The 16,492-nt window shown below is 42.3% G+C and overlaps 1 pseudogene; it reads right to left on the bottom strand.

Annotated features, from left to right (window-relative positions):
- Positions 1–2,958: 2,958 nt before the first annotated feature.
- Positions 2,959–13,439, bottom strand: LOC115027764 (isthmin-2-like; annotated as a pseudogene).
- Between the last annotated feature and the right edge of the window lie 3,053 nt (positions 13,440–16,492).

Here is a 16,492-nt window from a genome sequence, read left to right as displayed (position 1 = left end):
CTGGCCCTCGAGGTAATTCGTAAAACGCACGTATATAAAATCCACAAGCAAAAAAAACTAGACGGCAATATTTTAAATAAGGGACTGACTATTTTTCCTGGCCAAGGTCAGGATCCTTGAACAATTGCAAAAAATTGCAGAGGTTATGAGTTCAATAAGTAGTATGGCCCTCGAAGGATGTTGTAAAAAAAAATGGCCCTTGATAGGAAAAAGGTTCCCCACCCCTGAACTAGACATTGCGCTCCCAGACTGCAGGGCTACTTGTAGTTCCTAGAGTCTCTAAGAGTACAATGGGAGCCAGAGTCTTCAGCTATCAAGCTCCTCTCCAGTGGAACCAGCTTCCAGTTTGCGTTCGGGAGGCAGACACCCTCTTCACATTTAAGAGCAGGCTAAAGACTTTCCTTTTTGATAAAGCTTATAGTTAGGGCTGGCTCAGATTTGCCTTGGATCAGCCCCTAGTTATGCTGCTATAGGCTTATACTGCCGGGGGACACCTCCCTGCTCTTCCCCTCCTCCCCCCCTCCCCTCCTTCTCCCTCTCTATCTGTATGCATTTATGTAAACGTATGTTACTAACTCAGCCTCCGGGGCATCATCCCCGGAGTTTCTGTGTCTTTCATGTGGCAGGTTGCCACTGATAAAGTTTACGTCTTGATCATGAATCGTGGCTGCGCCTGCTGCCCTAGTCCTGCCTGACACCGGGGAAGTCTTTTTGACATTATCCTGGATTCATCCATACTTTCTCTTTTTTGATCCCAACATAATTTCTGTCAAATGTTGTATTTGTACTATGTTGTTTATCCTGTACACACGTCATCTATTGCACGTTTGTCCGTCCTGGGAGAGGGATCCCTCCTCAGTTGCTCTCCTTGAGGTCTCTTCCATTTTTCCCCCCTTTAATTGTAGGGTTTGTTTAGGAAGTTTTTCCTTGTGCGATGCGAGGGTCTAAGGACAGAGGGTGTACAGTCTGTAAAGCACACTGAGACTGTCAAGTTATCTTCTAAATGTGCAGCTTCCCTACTTGAAAGGGATGGAAACATCTACCCAAAGTTTTTTAACTGGATTTCACTCCAAAAAACCAAACTGCTCTTTTCCTTTTTTCCTTCTTTTATTTTTTGCAATTTCAGCAAAAGTCAGACAAGGTATTTAGGTGAAAAACGTTTTGAATAGAAAACAAACAGAAAAGAGAATTAATACATATTACAAGGCAACTCAAATAAATGTAAATAGCAAGATACACTAGATCAGATTAAAATAGTTCAGGGGCCAATAAATAAGTTCATCCTCTATACACACTCACACAGAGACTGTACAAACTCACCTGAGACATTCAGCACAGCTCAGCACATCCCAACAGAGTAGCAGTAACATACAGCTGAAGTGTCCCAATAGAACAGGGTCGAGAGCCATATATGGCTCTTTGATGACGAGATATGGTCGCAGACAATTTTGAGCTGACGTTTTTTAACATGATTAACAAGTAATATGTAATTATATTGTGTCATTTAAAGTAAAACATTTAGCAGCGGATTTAGTTTTAGTTCTCCCCCCTCCTTTCCTCCGCTCAGTCTCTGACTGTAACTGTGTGCGCACGTGTATATGTGTGTGTGTGTGTGCGTGTGTGTGTGTGTGTGTGGCGGAGCCCTGCCCTTCGCGAAACAGCAGAGGAGAAACTGCGCAAAGCAAGCAGTAGACCAGAGGTGTCAAACTCAATCACAGAGAGGGCCAACATTAAGGCATCGTTTCGATGGTGAAGCTTAGAAACGCCCACAGAGTCACACTTTGCCTTGAGTGTGTCATAACACTGGATGTTCACATGTGCTGTTTCCACGTCAACTGCAAACGGATTGCTGAGCAGTTCATGCGCAGTCGGGAACACAGCGGTGGAGATGGTTTGTCAGTGTTTGGAACACGTAGTGACCAAAGTTTCCTTCTGCATCAGAGTCTCCCACAAGCAGCTTGGCTTGGAAAGCTGTCACTGCATCATACATGTCCGTGATCACACGGCCCTGAAGCTGGAGGTTTAACAGTGAGATGCTTCGTTATGTCGCACAAACAGTCCAGCTCACATTGCCACTTTTCGTCCCAGAGATCTGTGGTGTGTTTCCCTTTGCTTCCAAAAACTGGCAGATTTTCTCTCGCAACTCGAAAAATGTATTCAGCACTTTCCCTCGACTGAGCCATCGCACCGCCATGTTCAGAATATATCTCCTCAGGAAAAGACTTACATTGACTCTTACAAAGCTTCTTGTCTGTGTTACGGTGCTTATTACATGTTCCATCTCCAGAGCTTCCTAGTGCTCTTCTCATCACATCGTAGGCTCCGTCTGTTGTCGGACCTGTCAGTGTGTCCCGGGACAGTTTCATTTCTCACACATTGAGATACTTCCTCGAATATATATTTTCCCATGGTTGTGCCATGCATTGATTTAATTACCAAAACCAGCGGGCCAGTTATGATAGACATATGATATTTTCTCACGCCCGGATATAATTGACACCCGTGCATTAGACACAGAAAAGCGGGGTTCCATTGGGGGGGGGTTAACACTGATAGTACTTTTAGCACTCGGAGACGTGTTGTACTTAAAACTCAATTTTATTAAATATATGGCTCTCAAGGAAATACATTTAAAAATATTTGGCCTTTTATGGTTCTCCATGCCAAAAGGTTCCGACCCCTGCAATAGAAACATGCTTTACAACACTTCAGTACTGATTTTCATTGTTATTTCATTATAGTTTCTGTGAACAGACAGTCTACATATGAGTATAAAATGATTGTACATGTTTCTCCATTCATATTTTCACATCATTCAAAGATAACCAGCCAAGTGTCAGTTGATGCAGGAGGCCATGAGATTTCAACAACAAAGCTTGCAACTGCACCACAGTACTTCAGCTGGCAGGAGTTTCCTGCATGACCACAGAAACGCTGCATTAACATTGTAGTTCAGTTTTTCTGTGCTTGTGCAGATTGGAGACGATAAACAAGAGAAATGGGGATTTGAATGACAAGCTACCATTGATGTCTCTATGTTATCATCCCTTCTTGTTGTGACTCCACAACCCCACACAGTCAGTACTCCCTGGCCTCTTTAAGTTCCATCTGAAACGCTTGTTCAGGGGGGTTATCCACACAGTCCAGCCCATTGTTGGGCGGTCTTACTGAGTGAAACCGACTCCAGTCTCCCTTGCACAGGATCCAGGGCAGGACATCCACTTTGTAATGCAGCTCTGGTGAGAACTCTGTACTGATCAAATTTGGTGCTCCTGCTCCTTTCCCTCGCGTTAGAAGTCTCATCTGATCATCGTAGCAGCAGTGCTGTGCTGCCAACGTTGTGCTGTCATACGACAGCATTGAGCGGGATGCAGAATCTGGCGGAAGGTTTGTAGATGTCCAGGCGCTCTTTGGGTCCGCTCGCGTCCCTCCAGCGATAGGTCTTGCAAAGTTTGCCATCCTGGATGTTGAGTGCACTGTAAACAGCCTCAGAGGGGTAGGAGCATGGGCAGCTGGGGAGCTCTGTCAGCACTTGGTGCAGGTAGTTCTGGAGGAAGTCATTCTTGCAGCTTAGCCACTTCTCACAGCTGTCTACGTCTAGGTTGGGGGGGTTGGATGATTGGAAAAAGGTTTGAATTGATCAAAGAGAGTCTTAACACTTTTCAATTCATTGAAATACAGTAACCAGTTAGATATAGAAAGACTTGTTTCGATAAAAGATCATATTCATATAGCAAGTTATGAAGTGCATCGCATATCATTTCAGTTTAAAATGGTACAAAGTGAAATCTAATTCAGATAATTGCAACTGGAACCCAACAAGGGGATGACAAAAACAGTAACCCAATAACCCATTTCCCCTGCAGGAACTTTTCCAGGTCTACAGGAATAATTTCAGGAACTCTAATTTGAATTAGCTTAATAGCAACACAAAAAAGAATGCGCAAAAGTAACTTTCAGTTTCTAGTTTTGTTTTTCGTTATTTGACCATTCATTGCCACTTGTCACACAGTTGATTGCAACAGCAATGTACATGCACAGTTCAAGGAACATCAAGGACAACACAGGACTTGTTTCTATTGTGCTCCTTGTTGATGTGAGATACCTGAGAGGGCTGTGCATGTGCGTGCGTGCGTTGAGGTAGTGGAGTATGGCTTTAGCGGCAGTTTAGTTTCTGAGTGTATTCCTGCAGCTAAAAAGTTTCTGGATTTGTTCAGATAAAAAAAAACAAAAGGTTGCAGCTAGATGTAATAAAATGACTGTAATTACCTCATTTATGAAGGGGCAGAGGATGTGAAATATTGAAATAGTGAAGTGGTACACGTCAGGAAATATAGACAATGCACTAAAGCAGGGGTTGGGAACCTATGGCTCTTTCGATAACGCCATATGGCTCGCAGACCAATCTGAGCTCTGTTTCGCACGGAACTCAGACAGTATGGCTCACAAGGAAATACATTTACTAATATTTGGCTTTTATGGCTCTCCCAGTCAAAAAGGTTTCTGACCCCTGCACTAAAGGGACACCAGAATTAATAAATCCATTTTGATGAATAGAATTATATGTATGTACTGTACATAGCATAAACACAGCTTTGTCTAAGTCTTCATCCTACACCTGATCATATGTTGTATGGCTTGAGTCACAGGCCTGGGTATGTTAGAGCTGCTTTAAATTCACTGATTGGGGAAATAGAGAGAAAGTAAGCTCAATAAGATCCAAAATGTCCGTCCTGTCCTCTTTCTGCATTGGAGCAAAGGCCACTGTGTCCCCTCAGGGTGCGGACTGGCAGGGAATGGGGCATGGCATTAATTCATCATTAATTTGCTGATTGACACCCGCTGCTACATTCATGCTTCAGCAGCTGCTTGTCTTCCATCCGACTGCTGGTGCCCTTCAGTAATATTCATGCAGGTCAGTTCTCACTATCACTCTGCTATAAGAGTTTTACATTTACAGTCCAAAAAGACCAAATTAAGAGTGCCAGTTTGATAAAAGTTTTTTGAAACCCACAGCCCAGTTCTAAAACATTAAGCAGTTATTCAAAAAAAAGGGCTTTGAAGAAAAACAAGAATAAAAAGGTTTTTGGCATTGGTCAAGTTAAAACGAAGTTACGTATGTAACTACGGTTCTATGAATCCTGGATGACCGCCAGAGGCAGTTCTTAACACTGAATACGTTCCGTCTCGCGCATGCGCAGGTCGAATATTTATATCAACAAAGTCACGTGTGACCTCGGATGACCCCGGTCATGTATAAGATCCGGTGTCATCGACGAGATCAGTCCTACAAATCTTCTCGAGAAATCACGAGATTCCGAGAGACTAAGAACTCTGGCGGTCATCCAGGATTCATAGAACCGTAGTTACAGACGTAACTTTCGTTCTATTTCATCCTTACTGAGCGCCAGAGGCAGTGCTTAACACTGGATGACTTTATACAACAGAGTTGCGAGGAATCCCGAATACTACCTACCTCATAAGGTGGGGCTGAGGAACTCTGCAGAAGAACCACACCTAACGGATAAGGGGTGGCTACACTGACCCTGTAAAACCTGGAGAATGTGCTTGGTGATGCCCATGTGGCCGCAGCACATATGTCCTCCAAGGTTCACACCTCTCAGGGTTGCCCATGATGTGGAGACACTCCTGGTGGAGTGGCACTTTACACTGGGTGGAAGAGAATGGTCATTCGCCCTGTATACATGGGAAATTACATCCACAATCCAGTGGTACAGGCTCTGCTTCGAGAGAGTGTAGCCTTTCTTAGTACCACCGTAACAGATAAAGAGTTGTTCTGACTGTCTTATGCATGCGGTATACATATGCAGTATTCCTGATATAAGCTCTGAGGGGCTCGCACCGGGCACAAGAGTCTTGACATTTTCCTCCCTGTCTCCTACGGGGACAAACTGTGCCAACTGGATAGGCCGATTCAGATGTGAGCGTGCCAACACCTTAGGAAGGAACGCTGTATTTGGCCACAGCCCTCAGAATTCCAATTTAAACATGAATTGTTCACAGACAAGGTTGGTAGCTCCCCTACATACTTTGCTGGAATGATGTTAAGGAGAAAAGCAGTCTTGGCCGACAGCTACCTCAGCTCTGCCTGTTCCAAAGGGAGGCAAGCATAGGGCGTCCAAAACCAGGGGCAAGTCCCCTGTAGGGCCTTGAAGGCCCTCTGGGGGCGCAACCTCAGAGCTCCCTTAAGAAGAGGAATACCAGCCTGTGGCTCCCCACTGTGTTATTGTCAACTTTAGTATGTTGCGAGGAAATAGCAGCCATTAGGGTGTACCGCCTTAGCAATACGGTTAGTCACTAAGTATGACGCTCTCAGTGCACTCGCATTTGTTGATGTGGTAGCCATCAGTAATTGTTTATGTTTTTTTCTTTCAAAAAACATACAAGGGCTTGACTTTCAATGCTGGGTGCCGGCGAAGCCGTTTTGAAGGCTTCGTTACTTCATTTGCGAGCCTGTATATTATGCAGAGCGGCACATGAGAATCACCTGTAGCGACAAACACATTATTTGAAGTAGGACTCCTGATATGGTCTTTTAAATGCCTCCTCATTGGGTCTTTCCCTTTTCCAAAAAAGCTCGTTTGTTTTCCACTCATTGTTGCTTGTGGGCTTAATTTTTTTGAAGTAAAGTATCACTTGACTGAGAGACGAACGTCTTGACATGTGTCAAGAGACATAGATGCACACGGTTAGATGTATCCGGTGATTTTTTAAAATAAAGTATTTTTTTATTCAATCTTTCTGTGCGGCCCGGTACCAAATGACCCAGTGGTTGGGGACCACTGTTATACATGACCGGGGTCATACGAGGACTTTGTTGATATAAATATTTGACCTGCGCATGCGTGAGACGGAACATATTCAGTGTTAAGTAAGGATGAAATAGAAGCTATATTCTATATTGCTTCCTATAGTGGATGTGGGGTTGAGAGGGAAAATGTCAGACACTGGATCATGTTCTCCTGTGCTGCTGGATCCTTAGTAATGTTTGCAGAGTGAAAAGAACTATCATGTGCTCTGGCTGGTGCGTAGCAGCAGGGGAGCTGAACTAAAAAGCAACTTCGGGGTTTCATCGTGTCTTTGACAGACTCAGCTGGGAGATTTCTGAATATCAAAACCAGATTTTGCTAGCCACCACTGAATGGAACATAATGTTTCATAAACATGCCGACAACCATGAAGACATGGAGTGTAACCTGTTGACTATGGTAGACTCAGCACACCCCCGCTCTCCATACGTACTGGTGTCTGTGCTGTTGGTCGTCTGGATGGGTGTGAGCTCGGTCACTGAAATGGCAGCGTCTGCATTACAGAGGATGAGAAAAACCTTTAATTGTATCTGGTCAAACATATGCACACATACTTATTATATCTACACATTAAAGCTTCACATGATCCGTTGTGAGTCGGGAGCCACCGAGCACTGCGCTCACAGTTCAAATTACTTCAACTTTGACCTTGATTGCCACTGACCTTTCAAAGCACAACCAATGAGATGACAGCTGTATGAAGCGGCACAGGCTGCAGGGGAGGTAACCGTAGCAACAAAGCTAACTCGCTGTCTTCACCACAAGGCTCTTCACCCAACCTCGCTGTGAGCGAGGTCCAACTTGTTTTAAGGAACGAAATAGAAATACTAAAACTACTATGAAACACTGTGTGTGTCTGTTTTTTAGGTTTGGTTTTAGTCTGTGCTTTAAAAAGATTGTGGACACCTGATTCTCAAGATGAAGGACAGATCCAACCGTGTTTCTGTCATTTTAGTGTTTCATTGTGGTTATCAAAGTTGTAAAACAATGTAGAGATGCTGGTGTGGTATTCAGAGAGACTGTCTCTGTGTGAAAAAATGCAGGAAGTTGAAACTGGCTCAACTTTCTTTTATAAAACTGATAAACTTGCAAAATCAGGTGGGCCTCCATTAGGAGTTTTCAAACTGTACAGAAAAATTACAATTATGTAATAAAGTTGTGTGTCGAAGTTACATTCAACATTTCTCTCTGAATCCCATCCTGTGTATCTTTGAGGTCCAACACATGTGTTGAATTCCCTTCCTCATAAACCTTTGCAAAGCTGATTATTGTTTGAATATTGTATTTAACTGTTTACTTTCATGTTTACTAGTTAGCAACATTCTTATTCATTGACTGCATACTCCTAGAACTATTTAGCTCTTGCCTGGCTCTAAAAGTCTTATTTAACTTAAAGAACAGTTTGCTTCTTATATTAATACGACATTTACTTTTTTCTGACGTGTAATATGGAGTCCCTCGGTTCTTGGCCCTCTGCTCTTCTCTCTTTGTATTTCACCTCTTGGCCAAATCCTTTCTTTATTATTCACGCTGATGATTCCTTCGAAGGCAGATGATTGTTCCCTAATTATTCAGTTAGAGGCCCGCCTGTCTGCTGTGAAAGACTCATTGGTTTTGCTCGACATAGATACCAGTTTTGATCAAGTACCAGTAACTCCAGACAACTGTGTGATTTCTCAAAGTTTGACGACGCTGTAAGGGCCGGACATGGTCGAAAACACAGGCGGGCAACGAACGTGGTTCTAATCATCCGAGATCATTGTTGACATTCAAGCACCTATTCAGTGATTTTCTGAACATGGGAAGAGAGCAACATTTACGTGACACGGACTATGATGGCCACACGGATGATTTATCATTGATGACTAAGTTTAAAACATTTGTTATGTTACTTTTGCTATTAAATGCCATCATTACAAAGTACTTAATAATTAAGTTGCAGATCACAGAGTACGTCTTACTGGCACAGTTCTCCAGGTCACACGTGCGTGACTCGGTCGCTGTGCATGCGTAGGCACAGGACCGGGTGCGTTTCTGGGTGCCGTGTCCACAGGTGACGCTGCAGGGAGCCCAGTCACTCCACTCCTCGTATTCTGAAAAACACAGAGAGAAAAGATGGATGAAGGAAAGACAGCACACAGAGGACAACAGCAAAACTATGGAGTAATATATTGAGAGCGGGCTTTGAAGTTAGGCTGTGAATTCCTCAGCCAGCTGATGTTTGTGCGTTATGTAATTAAGAGAGACCGATAAGGTCCGGGTGACAACAGCCTGGGACCTCTGAGACATGCTCATCCGTGTTTAAACAGCGCTTGTAGCAGGGGAGAGAGGGGGAGAACTTCAAAAGACTCTCTTCCTACAGTGAGTGACGCTATTCATTCTCCAACATTTTATCAACAAGTGGACCTGAATGCAAACTTCCTTTTTACTTCCTTTTCTTTCTTTCTGCAATAAGGAGCTTAAAATACCATTGTTATAGTATATGCAATGCATCAATGCAATGCATCAATGCCCTGCAAAAAGAAAAAAAGAAAAGAGTAAAATGGTCGGTGATAGGCTACCAACCTGATCTTTGGGCTGCAAAAAACAAGCCAGTAAGTTTCAGACAACGTCAGAGATCTGAAACTATTCCCCTCAGACCTGTTTCCACACAGAAGGTCATTACCTGTGTGGCCATGCAATGTGACCAAATAAAGATTACACACTACTGGGGAAAGTCATAAACACACTAATGATCAGCAGGAAGTACGACCAGCTAGCATTTGTGTATCAGAGTGAAAAGTCAGTTGGAGGGTGAACACATGAAAATGTGTGTGTTTGTGTGTCAACAGACTACAAGATTCAAGTCAGACGGTTAGCACAGCCACACCTACGCACACAGTCCAAACATAAAACCCCTCTGTCAATCAGACAGAACAGAGTTTCTTGGAGTGGTACACATTAAAGATTTTGATGCAGTAATAATAGAAATTCTGTAACAGTAGAACATTGAAGGGCTCCAACTCTAGCGTGGTTTTAAAAACTGATTAGCTAGAAGTTATGTTTTCATAAATAATAATGAAGGGCATAATGCCATATTTTAGAGCAGGGATGGGTATGCGCCCTGCGCCCTCACTTTGTGCAGCCCGCGAGTCAATTTCCAATCAGTCGGAGCTCTGTGAGGGGGGTGCTGCCGAAGAGAGATGTAAGATCCCTTCTTCTGTCTTCACACTTGAGACACTAATGGGTACTACTTCTTCACATATGCAGTAGAACTCCCCAAGACACTGGACAGAGTGTTCACGACAGAGTGCTAGCCTTCTCACTCAGATGTTTCTATACAAGCACAACATTCTACAGTTGGAAAAAACGTCACTAAGAAACCTTTTCTCTCTACGGTCAGAGAGACAGGAAAGGGGGAGAGAGAGGGCAAGACATGCAACAAAGCGCCACGGTTTGGATTTGAACGTGAGAAGTAAGGACTCAGCCTTTAGTATATGGGAAGCCCACTCGACCAGCGGTTTTAGCAGTTTGTTAATGGGTCAAAGGACAGAGGGTGTCGTATGCTGTACAGTCTGCAGAGACAAATGTGTAATTGGTGATATTGGGCTCTATAAATTGTATATATACTGTATATATATATACATTGCTTGATTGTTACAGTGTGGAGGTTCTTGCTTGCACGGAGCATTTTAAAAATTCAGTTATATTCTGGCCTGTCATCAAGGTACTCAAGGAATTAACATTAATTCAGTGACAACTGATGTTGACGTTTGTCATTTTAACTGGGTGAAAGCATAGGCTAAGAAGGAGAAGTGGCAACCTGAATGGTTTCTACTCTGCTCTTTGCTAAATAATAAGGTGGGTCAAATTTGTGGATTTTGACATCCTCACTGCCTCCTCACAATTTATTGTGATAGAGATTTAAATTCCTTTAATCCCTCCTCATATTGTGTTAATCAAAGCTGTACTGTTTTGCTTTCAAAAATCATTCTTACCGTATTTATCTTTTGCATCCCAGGTCTTTGTTCCAGTGACCACCCCAGTCTCCCCCCACTCCACTCAAAACGGGCTCCTCTGGGTCATAGTTGTAGTCTTCAGATTGTTCATCCAAACTGGCTCTTTCCGGCCTGTTCTCCACCTGCTCTGGGTACTTCCAGAACAGTGGCCAGAACAGCTTCTTGTGGCTGTTGGCCCATTCTGAGGATGACACTGACCAGTTGTTGCGCTGACCCTCCTTGACCAGGTCCATCTCCAACTCTGTGTCAGTCTGTGTGTCACCTACAACCTCGATGGTCACCTGAAAGAAACACAAAATACTTACTATATTGTTTAAACTTATGCAAATTACCTAATTTTGAGTTGATGAATATTGTTAAATTTTACTACAATGTCATATAGACCTATAATTTCACGACACTCAACAACCTGCTTCAATGGACCAAGTTGATTGCAGTGACCTCAGCAGCTAGCAACATCAAGAACAATGCTTCTGTCATTTTAAGAAGTGGATAATTGCCATTAACCTACAAAATGCATTCACGCATAAGTGTCAAATAACAATGGTGACATAATAATAAATGCATACAGATAGAGAGGGATAAGAGGGGAGAGGGAGGGAAGGAGAGAGGAAGAGAAGGAGGAGAGCAGAGAGGTTGTCCCCCGGCAGTTCTAAGCCTATAGCAGCATAACTAGGGGCTGGTCCCAGGCAAGCCTGAGCCATTCCTAACTATAAGCTTTATCAAAAAGGAAAGTCTTTAGCCTGCTCTTAAATGTGGAGAGGGTGTCTGCCTCCGAACACAAACTGGAAGCTGGTTCCACAGGAGAGGAGCTAGATAGCTGAAGGCTCTTGCTCCCATTGTACTTTTAGAGTCTCTAGGAACTAAAGTAACCCTGCATTCTGGGAGCGCAATGCTCTAGCTCATAGGTCTTCAACAGGGGGTCCACGGACTGGGTACTGCAGGGGTGTCGCAAAATTGTTTGTAGATAAAGCAATTAAAACATTTTTAAAAACTCATTCCCTCCTCCGTTGTACTTCGCGAAGGGCGGCGACACACACCTACAGTCAGAGGCAGAGTGGAGGAAAGGAGAGGGGTGAACTAAAAGAAATATCTGCCACGCACCCCCCATCGCACGGACCTCTTCAAGCCTCTTCTATACAATATATACAGTAGGGGGTCCCTACACCACGCTACACCAGTTTGGGGGTCCTTGGCCCGAAAAACGTTGAAGAACCTGCTCTAGTTGGTTTATAAGGTACTATGAAATCTTTAAGATATGCTGGAGCCTGACCATTAATTGCTTTGTAATTCAGGAGAAGGATTTTGAATTGTATTCTGTATTTTACTGGGAGCCAGTGCAGATCAGCTAATACATGAGTAATATGATCCTGTTTCCTAGTTCTTGTCAATACACGTGCGCAGCATTTTGGATCATAAGCTTATTTTTGGCAACCTGATAATAATTGAGTTGCAGTAAACCAGTAAGTAACAAATGCATGGACTAGTTTTTCTGCATTGTTTTGAGATGTGCTCTATTTTGCAATGTTACGTAGATGAAAGAAGGCAAGTCCTTGGCACTTGGTTTTATGTGGGAGTTAAAAGACAACATCCTCCTGATCAAAATAATGCCAATATTCCTTTAGAGTGGAGGGCCAAATTATGCCATCCAGAGCTTACCTAGTCATTAGAAATGTATTTTGAAGGCGTTTGGGCCAAGGACTAATAACTTCAGTTTTGTCTGTATTTAACATCAAAAGGTTGCAGAACATCCAAGTTTTTATGTCCTTAAGGCATACTTGAAGTTTAGCTAATTGATTGGTTTCATCTGGTTTAATTGATAGATATAATTGGGTTTCATCCGCATAACAATGAAAGTTTATAGAGTGGTTCCTTATAATATTGCCCAAAGGAAGCATATATAAGGTGAATAAAATAGGTCCAAGTACAGAACCTCACGGGACTCCAAGACTGACTTTGGCTGTCATGGAGGATTTATCGTTAATACGTACAAACTGAGATCGTTCAGATTTATTGTTAACACGTACAAACTGAGATCGCTCAGATAAATGGGGTTTTTTAAGAAGTGGTTTTATTACAGCTACTTTAAAGGATTGTGGTATGTAGCCAGATAATATAGACAGGTTGATCATATTTAATAACAAAGTGTTAATTAAGGGTTAAACTTCTTTGAACAGTTTAGTTGGAATCGGATCTAAAAGACAGGTTGATGGCTTAGATGATGAGATTGTTGAAGTTAGTTGGTTAAGGTTGATTGGAGTAAAACAGTCTAGATATATTTCAGGAGTTACAGTTGTTACAGGTTGAAGTTAAGTCATTACCAATTGAGGTCAGGAGGAGATTAATTTTGTCTCTAATAATTATAATTTTATCATTAAAGAAGCTCATGAAGTTGTCACTGGTGAGCGATATAGGAATAGAAGGCTCAGTAGAGCTGTGGCTCTCTGTCAGCCTGGCTACAGTGCTGAAAATAAATCTGGGGTTGTTCTTATTTTCTTCTATTAATGAAGAGTAATAAGCTGCTCTAGCATTACGGAGAGGCTTCTTATACGTTTTAAGATTATCTAACCAGGGTGCCCCAGTAGCTCACCCGGTAGCGCGGGCAACCCATATACAAAGGCTGAGTCCTTTCCACACACTCTTGCAGAGTTTAGAGCTTGAAGTCGATGGTGTAGCCATTCATGTCAGCAAGCACAACAAACTTCAGTCCCCAATTTGTTGGCTTGGCCTTCATGTACTGCTTGATGCTGAGCCTGGCCTTAGTACCAACCATCCTCTGGTCAACTGCAAGGGGCTGTCTTGGGTGGTAGATGGCCTTGCAGTTCATGCAAATCATTTCCATGAGAGGTCTGACCCGGTGGAGGTGGTCATTATCCTCAGTGCCCTTTTTCTGATCATTTTCCTAATTTTTCTCTGGGTCACTCATATGAAGATTAGATCAAATGGCCATGAACCAGTCTTGGGACATGACGGTGGCAGGGAATGACACATAGAAAATGGTTTGCTTGCGGAGCTGCATCTGCCAGCCCTATCTTTCTAGATTGAGTTTGCATTTGATAATGGCCTAATGGCCTATATATTAATATACTAGACTGTTTCATATCATCATACCTCACATATTCTACAGATATAAAGACATTGGGACTATAATAATAATAATAATACATTTTATTTGGAGGCGCCTTTCAAGACACCCAAGGACACCAAATAAAATACAAGAGATAAAAAAAGAGGGACATTGGAAGGGAGATAAGACAAACAAAACCAGAGATAAGGTGGAGACACATGAAGAAAGAAAGAAAGAGAAGAGGGGGAGGACACAGGATGATGGAGACTACAGAGAGTAGGCCAATTTGAACAGGTGATGTCAAAAGGTTCCCGGTGTCCAGCAGGACCAGGGCAGCAGGCGCAGCCACGATTCCTGATCCTGACATAAACTTTATCAGTGGCAACCTGCCACATGAGACACAGAAACTCCGGGGATGATACCCCGGATGATGAGTTAGTAACATACATTTACATAAATGCATACAGATAGAGAGGGAGAAAAAGAGTGGGAGGGATCTTAGCGAGAAAAGGTAGGTTAGATATCGGCCTATAGTTGGCTAAAACCTCTGGATCAAGACTAGGCTTTTTAAGAAGTGGTTTTATTACAGCTACTTTAAAGGATTGTTGTATGTAGCCAGATAATAGAGACAGGTTGATCATATTTAATAACGAGGTGTTAATTAAGGGTAAAACTTCTTTAAACAGTTTAGTTGGAATCGGGTCTAAAAGACAGGTTGATGGCTTAGACGATGAGATTGTTGAAGTTAGTTGGTTAAGGTTGATTGGAGTAAAACAGTCTAGATATATTTCAGGAGTTACAGATGTTTTTAAAATTGGTTGAAGTTAAGTCATTACCAATTGAGGTCAGGAGGAGATTAATTTTGTATCTAATAATTATAATTTTATCGTTAAAGAAGCTCATGAAGTCGTCACTACTTAGAGATATAGGAATAGAAGGCTCTGTAGAGCTGTGGCTCTCTGTCAGCCTGGCTACAGTGCTGAAAAGAAACCTGGGGTTGTTCTATTTTCTTCTATTAAGGAAGAGTAATAAGCTGCTCTGGCATTACGGAGAGCCTTCTTATACGTTTTAAGATGATCTAACCAGACTAAATGAGATTCTTCCAATTTAGTGGAATGCCATTTACTTTCAAGATTTCTCGACTTTTGTTTTAGTTTGCGGATTTGTAAATTAAGCCATGGAGCTTTCTTTTTCTGTTTTATGATCTTCTTCTTTAGAGGAGCGACAGAGTCGAGTGTTATTCGCAGTGAGGCTGCAGCGCTATTAACAAGATGATTCATTTGGGAGGGACTAAAGTTAGCATTGGAGTCCTCCATTATATTGATATTGAGTCCTGGTAATGAATTAAGTGCTGATGGAAACACTTCCTTAAATTTAGTCACAGCACTTTCAGATAAACATTGAGCGTAGTATATTTTGCCTACTGGCTTGTAGTCCAGTAACAACTTCAAAAGTTATAAAAAATGGTCTGATAAAGAGGATTATGTGGACACACTGATAAACTTTCAATTTCAACACCATATCCCAGAACAAGGTCCAGAGTGTGGTTTAAACAGTGAGTTGGTTCATGTACATTTTGACTGAACCCAATTGAATTTAATATTGAGATAAATGCATTATTAAGGCTATCACTATCAACATCCACATGAATATTAAAGTCACCTACAATAATTACTTTATCTGTTTTAAGGGACTAAACTTGATAAAAATTCTGAGAATTCAGATAAAAATTCAGAATACGGACCAGGAGGGGCGATACACACTAATAAATAAAACTGGCTTTATTGTTTTCCATGTTGGGTTTGAGAGCGTAAGAACAAGGCTTTCAAAAGAGTTATAGTTTAGTTTAGGCTTAGGATTGATCAAGAGGTTTGAGTCAAATATGGCCGCAACTCCACCTCCTCAGCCAGTACCCTCGAGGAATGTGAGTATTAATATGACCACGTGGAGTGGATTCATTTAGACTGACATATTCTTCATGTCTCAGCCAGGTTTCAGTGAGACAAAATAAATCAATCTTATTATCGGATATTAAATTATTTACCAATCCAGCTTTCGTTGATAAAGATCTGATGTTTAAGAGCCCACATTTAATTTTTCGATTTAGGTTGCACTTTTGCAGCGGTGGTGTTTATTTAATTAGGTTTTCATGTATAACTCCTCTTCTGTAGATTTGATTAATTTCAGTGGTCGTGGGGCAGACACAGTCACTATGGGGATTTGAGTGGGTGACTGCTCAGAAAGAAGCACAGAGACGTGTGTAAGACTTCAACTACTTTTTTCCTGGTCTCAACTCTGGGTTGTCATGGATTAGGTCCACTAATAAATATTGTAATATTATTGGATATGAGATCTGCTCCAGCCAAAGTAGGATGGATGCCGTCACTCCTAATCAGACCAGGTTTTCCCCAGAAAGTCCACCAATTGTCTACGAAGCCCACATCATTATCTGGACACCACCATGAGAGCCAGCGACGGAATGATGACATGCGGCTAACATGTCATCATTCAAAAGATTTGGCAGAGGACCAGAGAAAACTACGGAGTCCGACATTGTTTTGGCAAATGTACACACCGCCTCCACATTTACTTTAGTA

This window comes from Cottoperca gobio, chromosome 22 (genome assembly GCF_900634415.1).
Source record: "Cottoperca gobio chromosome 22, fCotGob3.1, whole genome shotgun sequence".
NCBI lineage: Eukaryota > Metazoa > Chordata > Actinopteri > Perciformes > Bovichtidae > Cottoperca > Cottoperca gobio.
Note: the sequence above shows the minus strand (reverse complement) of the source record. Positions and strands in the feature narration are given on the sequence as shown.